The 18,549-nt window shown below is 32.8% G+C and overlaps 1 protein-coding gene across 1 annotated transcript in view; it reads left to right on the top strand.

Annotated features, from left to right (window-relative positions):
• The first annotated feature begins 5,584 nt into the window (after nucleotides 1-5,584).
• Nucleotides 5,585-18,549, top strand: part of LOC127844336 (protein-glutamine gamma-glutamyltransferase K-like) — a 226,580-nt gene continuing 213,615 nt past the window's right edge. Inside the window, exon 1 of the mRNA XM_052374449.1 lies at nucleotides 5,585-5,623. The gene's annotated coding sequence lies outside the window, so the exon portion shown is untranslated. The remainder of the gene's footprint in view (nucleotides 5,624-18,549) is intronic.

Raw genomic sequence — 18,549 nt, 5'->3', positions numbered from 1 at the left:
TATTGTTGTGTGGGTCGCGTGTATAAGCACAATATTTGGTGACATGTTTTATTTTTTAAGATAATTACTTTTGTATCAATTTGTTTGTGTTATTGTATTTCACTTTATTAAGTTTATTTTATAAGAATGCAAATAGTTAGATTTTGGCACATTGTGGAATTTTGGCTTTGCATTGAAGCTGCAATGATTTGATACAGAATTACAGTATTTAAATAAATATGTATATCCTTTTCAAACCAATGGAGTAAATGCATAACGCTAATGCACACGTGTACTACGTTTCAGTTTCTGTTAGAGTTCGCTTTGCTTTCAAATATATTAAGATTAACATTGTTTATATTTTCTATTGAATAAAAGATATTCTTCGAAAGATTTTGTTCTGATATTTGTGGTATTTGATGAGTTCCATTTCGGTGTTTCAACGGAAGGAACTAATGTTTTTCGTCTGTCCACCATGTCAGTTCGTCTTTTAAACATGATCCTGTTATTTGTTAACAAAAGATAGATGATACATCGATGATTAATTATGAGGGCAATGCGAGGATTATAAAGTTTAGTTTTTTAGTTTAGTTAAGGTCAGGCTCACTGTTGCTTTAATAGATCAAAACTCAATACCCAGCAAGAACGCGGGTCTTCAAAGTTTAGCGACGTTTCATGTTTACTAAATAAGTAAGGCAAAGTTTAACATACTAAATATTTGTTTGAACATAACATTAAATATTGCTAGTTTTTATGATCACCTTTTTTCCGTCATGCGTTGTCAACGTTTGCCTTGTTTACACTCTAGAGGCCACATTTATTATGCTCCCCCAAAATTTTTGGGGGAAGCATATAGTCGCCGCTTCGTCTGTCCATGCGTGTGTCCTGTCCGTGCACAATTTTTGTCCGGGCTATTTCTCAGCAATTAATGACCGGAATTCAATAAAACTTTATGGGAAGCTTCACTACCAAGAGATGTGCATATTATCAGCCGGTTCTGATCGGATGATTTTTCACAGAGTTATGGCCCTTTGAAATTTTCTATAAAGCTGTGCATATAGTGCAATTCTTGTCCCCCTAACTACTGACTGGAATTCAATGAAGCTTTATGGGAAGCTTAACTACCTTGAGGAGATGCGCATGTTATTTGTGGGTTCTGGTTAGATTATTTATTTAGAGAGTTATGGCCGTTTGAAATTTTAAGTTGCTTAACCATCCATCGTATTATTTTGTCCAAAGTTATGCCCCACTAGACGTTTCATTTTATCTGAATATATAGTGCAATATTGTGACAAAAAAACTTTGGGGAGCATAACCCGTCTCTCGACGGTTTCTTGTTGACCTATGTTTATGGGACTTGGTAAGAAGATTTTCCCCCAATGAGACCTCGGACAAGTTCGAAAATGGTTCCAGTTGGTTGAAAAACATGACTGCCACGGGGCCGGACAATTTTCCTTATATGGCTAATGTAAAACCTTGTTAACACTCTAGAGGCCAAATGTTTTGGCCGCTCATCATGGAACTTGGTGAGAAGATTTTTCCCAATTATATCTTGGACGGGTTCGAAAATGGTTCCGGTTACTTGAACAACAAGGCCGCCTGGTGGCGGAGCATTTTTCCTTATATGGCTATAGTAAAACCATGTTAACAATCTAGAGGCCACGTTTATTGTCCGATCTTCATTAAACTTTTGTCAGCAGATTTTCCCCAATGATATATTGGGCAAGTTCGAAAATGGCTCCGCTTGGTTGAAAAACATGGCCACCAGGGGACGGGGCATTTTCCTAATGTTGCTAAAGTAAAAACTTGTAAATACTCTTAAAGTCACATTTTCAGTCAAATCATCGTGAAACTTGGTTAGAACATAATTGGCACTTTTTTCTAATATGGCTATAGTAAAATATTGTTAACACTCTCAAGGCCACATTTATTGTCCGATCTTCATGAGACTTTGTCAGAAGATTTTTTACCAATGATATCTGAGACGAGTTCGAAAATGGTTCTAGGTTAGTTGAAAAACATGGATGACAGGGGGCGGGGCAGTTTTCCTTATATGGCTATAGTAAAACCTTGTTAACACTCTAAAAGACACATTTAGTGTCCAATCTTAATGAAACTTGGTGAGAAAATTTGTTTTAATAGTATCTGGGATGAGTTCGAAAATGGTTCCGGTCTGTTGAAAAACATGACATCCAGGGGGCGGAGCATTTATCCTTATAAGGCTATAGTAAACCCTTGTTAACACTCTAAAAGTCATTAAAGTCACTATTTATGAAACTTTGTCAGAACATTTGTTCTCATGGTAGCTTGGGCTGCACAGAACAGGTCAGTTCCTTTGTATCTCAGGTGAGCGACTTTGGGCCTTTCATGCCCTCTTGTTTAAGTTTAAAGATGCGATGTAAATGCAGCTAGGTATAAACATAGACTCCAAATTCGCTTATTGATTTTGAATTCCCGATTTAACGCTGCGTGTTTGACATAGGTTCGATATGTGTTCAAGTTTAAATGCCCCATGCACAACTACTATTCCACCTTGCCTCGATATAGCTTTCATTCCCGATTTAAAGCTGGGTATTCGACTTTGCTAGATAGTTTGAGTACCTTATATTGTTCTGAGTACTTTAGCTTGGCTGTATATCCACTTAAGTTTTGAAAAGCCAGATGAGTATTCTATGCTGGTTATTTATCCACATTTGCTCGACTTTCCCCAAAGTTTTAATACCCAATACCGTGCTGGTTGTCTATCTTGGCTCAATATTCCCTTAAGTTTGAATACACAATTTCAATTTGAGTATTCTCGCTTTGCTCGATAATGGCTACAGTTTGAATACCCTGTTCCCATCCGGGTATTGGACTGGGTATTCGACCTTGGCTCGATATTTGTAAAAGTGTGAATATAAATACTCAGCTGGGTATACGTCCTTATATTGACATTCGCTTCAGTTTAAATAGCCTATACCCAGCTTGGTTATCTATCTTTTCTCAATATTGAATTGATCACTCCCATGCCTGGTAAACCAACTTCTGAATCTCCAATAGGGATACGCTTTAAATCATTTGTACTACCGTGGATACATAAATTGATTATAAAAACTGTCAAAATGGACCCTAAAGAGGTTAGTCGTTTTGATTGTTCACGCATATGTTTGAATATGCATACATACATGGACCACAGGTGGTTAGCGTGTTGCTAAGATATTAATTAGTGAAAACATCATTTTGAATATTATAACAAAAAATTATCTTTTCTGAAAAATAATTTCACTATCAAATATATATATATATATATATATATATATATATATATATATATATATATATATATATATATATATATATATATATATATATATACACTTCAACACCGTTATTTCGAAGTATATATATATATAACAAGGTATGCAACTCAAAATCACCCCAAATCGGGGTGCATCGCTTTGAACAGCCATATCTTCATCAATTGCGCAGCGATTTTCACGATCTCGGTCTTATTCAACGCAGAAATAAATTTACTTTCTGGAAATGTATGTCTTGCAATATTTTTACGAATTCTGGGTAAACTTTTAAGAAATAACACGATACACAACTTGTATGACCCAGTTGACAATGATCATGCAGTCTTTATGATGAAATCAGACTTTAGTGAATGTCACACGTTGTTCATTACTGTCGTTTTGTTTAACCCACACGCTCCGTTTGAGATATTGATTAAAGGTAGCTATGAATATTATCATTACAATAGATCAGCAAACATTCGCACATGATTTATATTCACTAAATGGGAACCCTTTTCTGCCAATGTTTAATAACTTAATGTAGAGACTGCATGCCTTAAATGACACATTATTTGGCTTGTTTGTTTTATTACCGCTCACTTTACTGTTGCATATGATCGCTTCATGGACATTTTTTATGTGAATCATATTGTACTGCACCTGACATTTACCTATATTTGTTCAGTGTTACAGATTTTCCTGCTATTCAATCATCTATCTATTTATCGAAAGATTTGTTAAAGTCTTACTTCAACAGAGAACAAACGTCGAATGCAAGAAGTGAGTACCATTCTTTTCGTAAACCTGTAATAAATCATCTCCGCTATCAGAGAGAGTGTTGTGTTCTGTTTAAATATTGCGTTTTCTACAGGTGCAAGCAGAATTCCCCTGTCACTTATCCATCTCAATATACGTCTAAATACAACTTATATAAGCTTATGCCAATGTTTGGCATGTGTTGTTATAAACATCGGTTTTCGCGTTTTGTCTTGACGAATTAAAATATAAAAAATCTCAGTTAATGATCATTAGGCAATTCATACTATTCTTGCTGAAGTCTTATTCTGTAAATTCTCAGAATTGCTCATCTTGTAATAAGTGATTCATTATTTACATATGTATTCATTAAATGTATTTATGTAATTAAGTGCATCGAATGTTTATGTATTCAACACTTTGTCCCAGGGTTATAAGGTATCCGAGTGTATGCAGGAGAGTAAAATTCTCTTATGTTGCTATTTTCTACCAGTAACTACATCGGCAATGAAAAATGCTTGATTCCATGCCCACACTAGAACACTGTTTCATTTATAGTCGTATACATTAAAGGTGTATAGTTGCTTTTGTTGTTGTTTTTTGTTGTTGTTTGTTAACATATCATTAAACAACCCGTACATGTCTTCTTTAACATTAGGTAAAATGTGTCGTGTTTCACTATAATAATACTAATGAATAAAAAAGTATACCCTGATTTCCGTCAATCTCATTCAAATAATATCTAGCGGCGTAATGATCTTACGACGTCTCATGACATCATCAAACATGAAAACGCTCTGTTTTGGTGCGTCCAATGAAATATCATCATATTATATATACTTTGAGTGGCATCGTTTTCAGGTATAATGCATGCATAACAAAACTTCGTATCTTGAACTTTATTAAACTGCAATATTGATATTTTTTCATTGTCATACTTTTCTTTGACTTACCAATCACAAGACGCTCTTGCGGTGAAATGATAAAAAGTCGAGTGATGTACGTCACATCGGTTAATAGCTTTAAAATATATTTTCAAATAAAAATAAAAATTATTCGTCATTTTAAAGGATGGGATAAAAAAAGAGGTGACACTCGTCGTAATTTCATTGGCTTAATTAGCTCTAGGAAATACGTTAGTATTATAGACAAAGTTCGCGTTCTCTTACAAATTCGAAACTCGTGAATTAAAATATGGTATACCGTTAGCGTTTTAAGCAACGATACACACGTATGACGTCAGAGATCAGCCGGTTGTAGGCCCTCACAACCCTGTAAAATACTAAGTCTGAACCTGAGATTGAGAAATAAAATGTAGCAGTAAACACTAAACAGGTAAAGATTGATAAGCACATAGGCTGAATCTCCGTGAGGCAGGAAGCTAAATGCTCCTTTACAGTTCGTAGTGTGCTTTCGATGTATTTTCAAGACAGTAAGTGAATGTTTACGGCAAATCGTTTTTTCATGTATTATTGCTAAAGAGTTTAGCGGGATCACTTCATTATTTTTTGGTTGGATATCTGTTCACTGCAGGGAGGAAGTTTACATAAGAGTGCTCGTTTATTCCTGAAAATGAACAAGAAGGATAAATATGACATTCAACCAGAACCAAAGTAAGTTCAACAAATATACTGATCATTTACATACCTGCTACCGTACAAGTTACGGGTGGTGTACATGCATGCCATTGTAATGCTCATAGGTAATAGGAAACACTTTTGTACATACTATATTCAAGAAAGAAATAACTTGGTTGATGCATTAATGGCAGAGCTGTTTCATACAGTATTACTTGCTGCAGAAAGAGTAGGGAACAGACAAATAGAATTACATGTTTATGACGTTTTCCCTTTGGGATTGGACGTTCACAACGGAGATAACTATTTTTATTCTTTAGTTATATATGTTTATTAAAAAAATGCAAAACACTTGCTACGAAATGTTTTATATTAATTTCCATTAAGTTTTAGTCCTAATTGATGTACCGATAGTTGCTGCATACATAAAAGTAATCGATACTATGTAACCAAAAACTTATTATTTTACCGAATTAAACGCCGGTTTTGTATTTGAATAGGTTTGTTGTCTATTAAAAACTCTTTTTGGTTCATTTTCATACACATTTATGGACGTCTAATTTAATATCAGGGTACCTGTAATAAACACTTCTGCATACATATTACTAATGCATTTCATTTCTGTAACTTACAAACAATAATGTGCGTGTCGCTTTGTTTCAAACCAGTTGTCATCAAATACAAAGGCCAGATAAGCTTTCAACTGCCGCTGTAAGTTATGCTTCCGCCATTATTTGTGTGTGTTTTTTTCGACACTTATATCGTAATTTCGACCAGCTTCATGATAATTTTGAGCGATGGATTGTAAGCATAATATAACCTTCACATGCTTCTGACAGCAAATTATAACCACCCAGGTCAATAGTGTACAAACCGAGACTCCACGCATTCAATATCATTCAAGTTAACGATTAAGCGAGCTCTGTCGCTTAGTCATGGAATTAATTACTGGTACTAGAGCCCCATACCGATAGTAAGAGAAGTGATCTCTATCGTATGTAAAAAACTTTAATTGTTTTGGCTTCAATATGTTTCTTAAGACGACGGCATGAATCAGGGTTTTTAAGCATAATTGATATGTACGAATATTGAACATAATTCCAAAACATAATAATTATAATTATTTTCTTCTTCTTTTTCTTCTTTTTTCCTTCTTCTTCTTCTTCTACTTCTTCTTCTTTTCTTCTTCTTCTTCTTCTTCTTCTTCTTCTTCTTCTTCTTCTTCTTCTTCTTCTTCTCTTCTTCTTCTTCTTCTTCTTCTTCTTCTTCTTTCCTCTTCTTATCTTCTTTCTTCTTCCTATATATCTATTATTTTCTTCTCTTCTTATCTTCTTTTTCTTCTTCCTATAATAATACTTATTATTATCATTATTATTATTATCGTTATTATTATTAATATTATTATTTTTAATTTTATTTATTTGTATTATTATAATCATTAGTATTAATTATTGTATTATTATATCACGACATACAGGGAAACGCAACGTATTGCTGTATTTTACAAAGATAACGATTGTGGATTCATTTTTATTGTTTTTTACCACGTGTTTTATTTCGATAAGTTAGAAGAAAACGCTGGGGATCTCTCTGCATATTTTTCTGTTCATTTTTTAGTTTGTTTTGCTTGATATCAACATAAGTGATTTTTCATGTGGAGACATTTGCATTTCATATCATGAGAAATCTAGCTTGCTATGATATGTTAAATAACAGGTACAAATACACCTGCCAAACAGAACAAACTTTCAATTCCTAGGAGAATATATACGTATTCTACACATATAAAATACACTCACACGAATTCTGGCAGTGATGCAACATAAAAAACACATACATGCATTCTACATATATATACATATTCTACATATATATAGCGGGTATATACGATTTTTTATATATGTTTAATTGTAATATATTGATAAAATATGTTACAATAACACAAAATAGGCAAGACAAATTATACATTAAAGCCCAATTTCATAAAATGCAGCAAAGACAAATTAGCGCCCCGAGCCGATAGTGACGTACATATTTTCCTACAATAACCGAAGCATTCGTCTTTGTTTTATAAACCGTTAAACTACGTGTAAGTTTAGATGCACATCGTACATGTATGGTATACATGCTGGCGAATTCGGCTGTACAGCCGTTTTCAATTTTAGAATTAAATATCTGGCTTATTTCACATTTTTCGACACATGTTCTTCTTAACTTTTATATTAATTTATATTGAAATATATATATAATAAGTTTTTTACACAGTTTATATAAATTCATAGATATTTGACAAAATCGTATATACCCGCTTTAATCACTATTAAACGAACAATAAAAATATTAGAAACAAGAATGTACATTTAAATAATGACCTTTGTTTATAACATCTCATATCAAGCAGGAAATGCAATATATGTACAAAAACAATTCAGTTTGAGAAATGCGCTTCATATAACCAGCATAAGTATCCTGATCTCCGAGTGAAAATCTAATGGAACACATGCTGATTTACGTTTACACATGTTGAATGGTGTTGGTCCTGTTTTCCTATTTGATTATTTTATTATAGTTTATTATATACATGTCCACGTTGGCCTATTTTCCTAATAGATTATTTTAATTAAAGTTTATTATATACATGTCCACCTTCCTCAATCATTGATCTGAAAGTAAAGACCAATATCTACTCAATATAATTCATCGTAAAGTACCATATTTATTTAAAGTTTTTTTTTTGCAACCAACTTGAAGTGCATTTAACTTGTATTTAAAATGTATTAAGCGCCCTTGAAGTATGTATTAATTTATACTTTTCATAAACTAAACAGACTCGCTGGACACGGTATGAACCTCATTGTAGAGAAATCAGCATTCAATCTTTTGACAGGATTTATCATTGCCATGACATATAGTGAGGTGCGGCTTTCTGTTGGTCAAAGTCGTATAAACATTGCACTGTTGTTACAAAGCTATCTTTAATTGGTCAAATCAACTTTATTCACATGCAGCATCTAATCAATTACATCACAACATTGGTAATTTACTTGCCGTGCTCTTTTGGTTTGCCTTTTTCTTGGCGAGAGTTCATTCCAGACAGTGCCAAGCTAGATATTGCAAAGTAATTATTATTTATAAACTTAAGATCATGTTTTCCAAACTAAAAAAGGAAATACAATCTTTTTTTAACAGCACAATCTTTCATCCCAATGTCCATTGCTGGTATTCAATATCGTTGAAAGATGCACACTCACTTTTAGGCCAGCATTTTTTTATTATCTGTTTTACGGGAGCGACCAACCCTATTTTTCGACAAATACAAATAAAAATAAAAGTTACTTTCGTTTTTTTTTTATTTACATTTCACCCGCCGACCAAGTATTTTATCCAAAACTAGAAAAAAAGGCGCAGATTGCCGAAAGTGTTGTTCAATTTTTTTTATAATACGGGTTGTTTCGTTGTGCCAATTCGACTTGTAAAGCGTTAGCGATTTTCATTGGCTATTGCAGCCAAAACCACACGCTATTAGCCAATCGGTGAGTATTTAACAACTGATTTTCATATTGCATTTCCGAAATGGCGGACATTAACATTAACGAGACAAATGTAGCATATTTTAAAATCAAATAAATTAAAAACGGAGCAGAAACAATTTCAATTAGAAAAGATAATCTTCAGAACACCATTGTTGACATCATGCCCATATTATGTGATACGACATTCAAAATAATTATGAGTTTTTGCAGATGATGCAGAGGTGTCACCATCGATAACTTTCGGTGTGTTAAAAAGTTTTGGGTAGGTTGATAAATATGCGTATTATTAAAATGCATATCCTGTAATATTTTTAGAGATAAAAATCAACATTCCGAAAATGTTCAAGAAGTGCTACTTTACGTTTCTTTATAATGAACATGAGGACTGAACCACAGGTACTTGCCTCAATAATCCCATTCTCCACTCACCCATATATATTCTTTATTTAGAAAAAAAGTATGCAACATAGCTTCTGAAGAAAATAACATTGGGTCTCGATGTTATTATGTCCGTCAAATTCACAAGAAAGTTATATTTATTTTTCTTGACATTATTTTTCAAAAATGAGTTATTATTTAGCCATAATATGATGTTCTATCAACTATAAATAATGTTTTCATACTGCAAGATTTTTTACTGCAAGGAATGCAATTAAATTTATCACACCTCAGGCCCTGTTGATAAAAGTGCTCAGGGCACTCGTTTTGCCGTTTTTGAGGCCGAAATTCGGCCCCATTCCCACCTTAAAATAGTATACTTTTTTCCCCTATTTCACCTAAAAATTCCCCCCTCCAAAACAAAAAAATAGATTTTTTTTTTACTTTTATACCTATGTTACCAGCTGGTATCTTGATATAAACCTTTGATTAAATGTATATTTATGTAAATTACATTAAAATAGAGCAATATTAAGTGTTGAATGATTGTTGAAAAGATCTTGTAAAATTCCCCTTTTCGCCGAAAACGACGTGAAATTCCCCCCTCTAAGGGCTCCCGGCAACAATCTTCCAAAGTGTAGCAAGGGTCCTGGTGCTCAATCGGCTCTATATATTTGTTCCAAGGGTTATTATTATCTTCACATTTATATAGATCTCTCTGTTTATAATATATCCAAAACATGTTATTGCTGTTTCTCCTTAAAATAATACAGACAACACATTCCATAGAAATTTTCATTTGAACTTAAACTGTGAATAAGAGAGGAACAAAATAATATTTGCAAATGTTTACACCATTTTATTTTGACAATACTATGAGTCTTTAACGACATTTTTAAAATAAAATACTATTTTAAAATATACAATTACAAAGTTCAAAAGTTGTGTTCTATATATAATTAATTTTGCGAGTAAGTTATATACAGTCAGAAGAGTAATTCTACTAGAACAATTTAAATCCTTGCTACATGTGCTATTTAATTCTTTATACGGCTTTCTATTAAGAAAATGTTTCAATGAAATATATGTGTCTTTTACCTCAATATTTTGTTGGGGCTAATGTGAAGCCAATGGACATGATACACAACCTACGAAGATTACCGCCAAACAATGTCACATACAAAATTATTATCACCTAACCCATGCGTTTTGAGAGAATAATATTGTTTAACTCTTTATTATATAAGTAAATATTAAGCATGTGAAACAAGGACGAGTTATTTTAACTACAAATGTATGATTTGATCACACCTAGAAGAAGAAAACACTAACATGTTACACAAAAAATATTTAACCCCTGACCCTTGCGGTGTCTGTGTTGTTAGGGATTATCAAAGACATTAATCTAAATAAATCAGTTGATCCCTGAAGCGCAAACAGTTTTGACCACGGAGACATGCTTTGAGGAAACTTAGCAAATAACCACTATATGGTTGACATGCAACGCAACAAACCAAAGGGCCTTGCAGTTTCAGAGAATGATTATATTATTTATATTAATAAGCAAAACAGTAACCCCTAGGGTAGGCAAATTTTCTGCATGATTTGAAAAAACTTCAAAAGACAACCTCATAACGATGTTACACACCAAATATTGTAGTCATGCCTCTTGTGTTCACTTTACATATATAAACACTATAACTCTCTCTGAATAAAAAATAAAATGCAGTACTTGTTATTATAAGTCAATAACTCACGGTTTCTTAAATAAAATATTAACATTTTATATACTAGAACTTTCACTACACAAAGTTTGAATCAAGATCAATTCAAGCGCAGTCTGATCAGGATCCAAAGTGTTCGCTTAACATCTTTAGAAGTACTGACTGAATGACAATTATGTTGAACCGTTTGGATCCTGATCAGACTGCTCTTTTGGAGCCAAAATGGTTGCAATCGCCCTAAGGTCCAATTTCCTGTTATGTGGCTCATTTGTTCTCATGATTGATACAAATTATCATGATATAAAACAAGTTTGTTGTATATTAAATAGTATTTTTAGTGTGCATATTCCACCCATTTATGAAAGTTATAAAGTGGGTTGTTATTTAAAGCTATTAAACAATTTAAAAAGTTTCAATTTTTTTATTTAAGTCAAATGCATGCTATATGTGTTATAAACATACATATGATTAACACTCAACAAAAGTATAACGATCACTATAATACACTACACACCTGGCGTGGTTAATGGTCTCTATTGAAGCAATATAGTATAATACATGCGAAAGGTGCTTTTTCATATAAATATATATATATATATATATATATATATATATATATATATATATATATATATATATATATATATATGTTTACTATTATTATAAAAAGCTTCTACAACAGTGTAATAAGATATATAAAACACTTAAAGGTTAATACACTTAAAGGTTAATGCAAGTATACATACGGTTCAATTTGCTTAATTTTAAATTTTCAAAAATATTTTTTTATCGGTTAAGACAGTTTTATTTTTATTTTTTTGGTAGACTGCTCACTTTGCATGATTTTATTTTTATTTAACACCCCCCCCCCGACTCAATTTTTTTGAAAAATTCCCCGTAAAACAAAAATAAAAAAATGCTTGCCTTACTTTCTTTTGGATGATTTGCGTTTTCACTCAATTGTTTGCTCTTCATGTCTAACGTAGGTTTTGGATTTATTGAACTGTTTAGTGGTATTCCGTTTGAGTAAATGTCCCCTGAATTTTGAATGTACAGAAGTTATAAGAAGTTATACGTAGTTCATTATGTGATATGGTCATGCATTACCTTGTCATCACATCAAGTATGTACACCCAGTTCCATGATATCATTTTTAATGTTATTGGCATTTTGAAGACGGAATACAGATAAACGAACGGATTGACTGTATTGACAGACATACACATGCCAATTCATACTCCAGTGTGTACAATTTACATGACCATCTTTTATGTACTTTCTAAATCATTACAATAATATAATTGTTGTTCTTTTTAAGTAATTTATGTTATAAAGTTATTATGTCGATAATTACCACCAAGTAAGCCGAGTTATGGATATCCACGCTTACTCAACGTATCTTAAGTTTCTTTAGATAAAACGCGGCTCAGGTAATAGATGGTACAGACGGACATACGGATGGATGGACGGAAGTAAAACCTTCTTACTATCTACATTGTAACCAACACATATAATTCCCGTGCTTCTTAATTCGATGCCGTTAATGTTGCAATAGGAAGATGCGTGGTCTTTGTAGTGATTGTTTTGGTACAACACGCCAGATGTTGTTCTTAAGATCAGAATATCAATGTTTTACATTTCAATCTATAAAAAAAATCTCCATTCCTCGATGTTTTGTAGTTTTTGCACCGAAGGGATAATTACGCTGGAAGTCTTTAACTCACGCTATAGTTCATTAACTAATGCAAAGGTATTGTCTAAGGCAGACACAACTTATTTGTGATTATTATATTCAGTAAAAAAAAATATGTGTCCATAAACAAACCGAAAACATTGCTGATTATAAGAAATATTACTGAAAATGAATGTAACGCAATTGCAATTTCGTTCTGAAAAATCGTAGCCAGATTATTTGTTTCGTTCAATACGTCCTACAAGCAAGTGCAAACATGTTTTTTTTTGTGTTTGTGTTTTATGTTGCTAACTCAAACTAACATACACAAATAGTCGTATAAATACTATTCACAAATAAGGAAGTATTGAAGCTCCTAAAACATTAAAATTTCGTGTTACCATTCGTTAGTCTGTTATTTCAATTGAAACTATATTTAGCGATGCACTTCTCTGCAAATTTCGAACCAATAAAAAGCAACATCAATGACACTATTATTCTATATCCACGTCATTTATTTAATTATCTTCGACGCCAGTGCATTAAATATCAATCATCATTACCGGAACTTAACTCCCCACTCTATGTTTGTGTTTGTTATTTTTTGCGTTTGCATTGAATTATTTGCTTTGTGAAGAAACGCTTTGTAAGAGATTTATTTACCTGGTTCGCCATTGATAACGTTTTTTTGTCAAGCGTGCTATCGTTCTGTATTCACTTCACAGGAACTTGCGAGTTGTGCTTATTCATTTGTACACTCATTTATACTGCTGTTTACAAAAAACGCAACATCAGTAGATACAACAGTTACAGCAACAACACAAATCGGATAACAACGCGAATCAAGTGAAATATATGTATGTCGTTATTAAATTTAAATAATAAGGCAATCACATGGTAGGTCTGCATGTGAGCTTCTTGTCCATAAAATTTGAAGTTATTTAGCACAGAACTTTGTTTCATGTTATGTTACAATGAACTTGACGATGTTTTAAATGGTCCAAAAATTCAATGCCAATTTGGGTCAAGATGATAGCTACCAACAAACACAATTGCAGAACAATAACGCCATACACACTCAAGTTATATAGCGGAAATCTCTTTTCTACTTCTTGTAACAGTTAATTGGTCCTTTAACCGTCGCGCTCCAAATACAATCCCATGATGGTTCTAAAAGCAAGCTGGCTTTGTCATTAATTTCATTTATCAATGCTTACTAAAAAAATTACCAACTATTGCATATTTTGTTAAACATGAATTTACATCAAACATGACATGACATCAACATGCAGTAGCATGAAACGGCATTCACAAGCCATAACACGATGTACAGATTGTTTAAATTGAAAGTAAACAATCATGACATTAACAGGAAATAGCATGATATGGCATGAAAAGACAATACCATAAGATTGTTTGCACAAGAAGAGGTATGAAAAGGCATGACGAAGAGACAATACTATGAGATATGTTCAGTTTATAAAACAGAACTATCGATTTGCCTTTGAAGCATACAGTAATGATGTAAAAACAAAAATCAACATTGGCACATTACATTCGTGGAAAATTACACTGTTATCTTTTTTAAGGCCTAATAAAATAAGCTTTTTGAAACAACGGCTTTTCTCTCATACTAGAACTGCAAATTACTTTTTTATTTATCAATTTGCCCCTATTCTTGTGTTCATGTTTAAATCCTAATTCCCACTAATTCATAAATAATTTCGACCGATAAGAAAATCAGTTTTGTTATTTAAGTACTCCTATAAACTCTTTGTTGTTTATCTTTCAGTTAATACCACCGGGCCTTAATTACGTTCAATAAAGGTTCAACATGCATCTCGTTATTTCGTGGGGTGATTAGCTACTAATTATTTACACGTCCAGGAAAGTCTAACACATCGTTTATGATGGTACACGTGTGCTATGTGGGCATTATGAGCCGGGATGTTCTCCACACTTCTTCCCTCGAACGCATTCAATTTCGGAACATACGTATCGGCTACATTTCTATAGAAGCAATGAGATCTCAACGAGCAAAATAAGTAGGCCAATCAGAAAAGAAGCGAACACATTTTCAATGTAACGAACAACCTATCTTAATTGGGTTATGTTAATTACTGTCATGTTTGTCATAAATAAGCAAGTGTAAATTATAAACTCAAAATTGACGATATAAAACATTTATTTATTGGTTGGTTTCGTTTCTTCGCTTTCATACACTTTCGACAAAGGACTCTAACAAATTTTACAACACATTCTGTCAAGCGGTGATTTCTTTGTTCAGCTATGGAAAGAATATTTGTTAGAAATATTAGAGTCAAATATACGCGCGCACAACAATGGTAACTGGAGCCTCGCTGTGAACCGGCAAACATCGTAATCAAATCGCAGCATTTTATTTTAGTACAATGTATATAGTAGGTGTTATGTGTTGTCTTTGATATTAGTTGAATTGAAAAATATTATCAGTTAACGCCATTTGTTTTTGTAGCACGGTTAATTGGTGAATTTTCGAACATATTTTTCAATTTATATAAATATGTATTGGTTAATTTGTTATACACCGTACGCGCACAGCGTATTTGTTTTACGAGAATTATAAAAATTTGTAACGTAAATATAAAAGTGCGTTTCGCTACTTTGTTTTCACACTTGGCAGGTATATGTATGTGTATATTACTTTTAAAACTGCAGATGATCCTATTGACGTAAATTAAAATACTTTCATTAAAGTGTATAGATCTGTTTTGCAAGACTGCAAGACAAATGTTTGATTGTCTAGAATCCTTTGAAAAAATAAATATTTTATGCAAATAGAAATGTTATAAACAATAACGTTGTTTATTTTCAACTGCGGTAATGTTAAAATCATTCTATCCATGAAAAGCTTTCTTAAAACTCTCATGAGCTGAAAATGTATTTGTACGTGTTCTATACAAGCATACATTAATAAGATGACTCCAGAAAAATTCATCTTTTATGGGCCACAATTACGACATAACTTCATGTAAACATAATGACGGTTATTTACAGTTTATCAACCGTAAACTATGATCACGCTTTGAACAGTGGCATAAACATAAAACTTGAGCAATTCAATGTATTGTGATTAAATTTATATACCAAGTAATCATGCTATAATATATGCACTTTTTAAATCTTTGTTATACTTTTTATGGTTTCTTAAAGGAAAATGAGGGTAATTGTCGCGTATACTAGCAATTATTTATAAGAAATAACCGTGGGAAATCAGAAATACAAGTGATGTTATTATTAATCACCGCTGACTCAAGATCATATTCGATGCAATTTCTTTATATACTATAAGTTGTATATGTTTGATTTGCAGCTATTGTTATGCTCTCTAAAATAATAATTTATTTCATTTTCCGATGCCTATACTTTGTGTAACTTACACTTTAGTAAATTGGTTGTTAATATAAATGTTATATTTGCATGAATTAAAAAAAAATAATTAACATTTATTCATGGCCGAACGTGGTTTGTTGCATGTTTTAGAAAGTTGTATGCCAAACAAATATTAACAAATAAACAGTTAATAAATTATTTTTAAAATCCAAACTCATAACTCATAAAAATGTATTTGGCCTCACAGGGTGGCCACCTCGGCCTGTATCAATTCGGTTTGCACACTTCATCTTCATTTTAAGTGTTATCATAAATAAACTCTGGTAGTAACCTTTCTGCTGTCAGTGGAAACAACCAAAACCAATTTTGAGGCGGTTCCCTGTACCGTTCTAGGGATAATGTAAAATACTCGGTAAATTGATTACATGTCGTCTATTTAATGTTCGTATGTGGCAAAATGGTCCTGTTTTGGTTGTGCTTTTATGTATTATTATTATTGCCTTGTTCCGGATGAGTTGTCTAGAACCCGGATGATTTTGGCCATTCAACCATCATTACGGATAGGGGAACCGTTTATCGACAATCTGCCTATTTTAATTTTGATCTCCGTGAAATATTTATTTTGGGGATAAGAAATTATTTTACACGTATACTTCTAATCTTTTGTTTTTACTTGTTAACGCAAAGATTTAGTATTAAGTGATATATATTAAACTTTTGTTTTTAAGACTAAAAATCTTCACCATTTAAGAAAACTTCATTTTTCTTAAATTTAATCTGCATGGCTTCTACACATGCGAGGGTGTACAATCAAAGCTATGACATATAACCTATAAATGACACGGATTTTGTGTAATGTGTTATTCTATTGTTCATGCGGATTTATACTTACTCTAATAATCCATTAAATAAGACTTCACGAGTAATATAATTTTGTGTTAAAACAGTAACAAACTGCCAACCAGTGAGATTATTCAATGATCATGTTTAGAACTGACGAAAGAGGACTGGCTGATAATTTTCTGCAATAACCGACAAAAATCCTTGCGGCTACTTTATTGTAATGGCAAACCTCTTTATAGAGAAAAGCACAACACACAGTACAAAGACACGCAACCGACAAACAAAAATAGTTACAACTGGAGTCAACGCCTTAGAAAAGTTACTAACGCGCAATCGTGTTCACATCGGTTTTACCGAACGAATCGTCCCGCAGAACGAAAATAGCCATTCGATTAAATTGCAAATGAGCACACATGACAAAACGAAAAACATTACACAGGCGAAACCCCGGGAAATGGATGCATTTGAGATTATGCCCGTTGAATTTAAGATACGACGTGGGCTTACACCTGTTGTATGGAGCTCCAAACCTCTAACATAGCCCAGCTTTACTTACAAAACATTTAATAAGGAGTTCGGATCATTGCATCGCAAATTAATTGAAACTGTATCAACATAAAATGCATTTGAAATTAAATAATAGTTAATCAATGGTTGGATGAAAGCGGACAGTGGAGCTTTTGATCAGACTGCGCACACTGGTCTGTATCTACGCTGGCCGTACTCGGCATTAAATCCGTTTTCGCATGACGCGGGTCATAGTGTACGTGTTAGTCATACTCCTTTATGTCAACAACGCACATAACAAATGTTTTTCGATACAAAAAAAAAGCATTAATTTCTCGCAAATGGTTAACGGCTTATGCCAAAATATGTTGAGTGTATGTGACATGTGAAATTTAACATTATTAAGAAAGAATAACTTGGTTTATACATTCATTAAAACATTGAAATACTGTTTTTGTTTATAACTTAATCATTTTGAAGTGAGAATATATCATTCATTGACCTTACAGAATATGTCAATTGCAACTTAAGTAACGCATTGTATAATGTCAGTTAAGCTTGAATTGGCATTACATTTTAAATCAAAATCCTACACGCGTGAAATAACTAGTTAATAATTACCTACATAAAAGCTATAGCACATTCTCTGATGAATGCGCGTAAAGTGGCGTTCCAGGGTAGCCTGTGCAGTCCGAACAGGCCAATTATGTACGACATTCTCCGCCTTAACTGGATATTTGCTTGGTAAAGACTTTCTTTAAACAGAAAATATCATAAAAGCGGAGAGTGTCGTCCCTAAAGAGCCTGTGCTATTTAGGGACACTACAGGCTATTTAGGGACGACACTTTCCGCACCTGCATTAAACGCCATTTTTGAGATTACGGCTCATTAATGTTAACTGTTTGGATGACTACTCACGTAATACTTCATTC

This window comes from Dreissena polymorpha, chromosome 9 (assembly GCF_020536995.1).
Source record: "Dreissena polymorpha isolate Duluth1 chromosome 9, UMN_Dpol_1.0, whole genome shotgun sequence".
Classification (NCBI taxonomy): domain Eukaryota; kingdom Metazoa; phylum Mollusca; class Bivalvia; order Myida; family Dreissenidae; genus Dreissena; species Dreissena polymorpha.
Note: the sequence above shows the minus strand (reverse complement) of the source record. Positions and strands in the feature narration are given on the sequence as shown.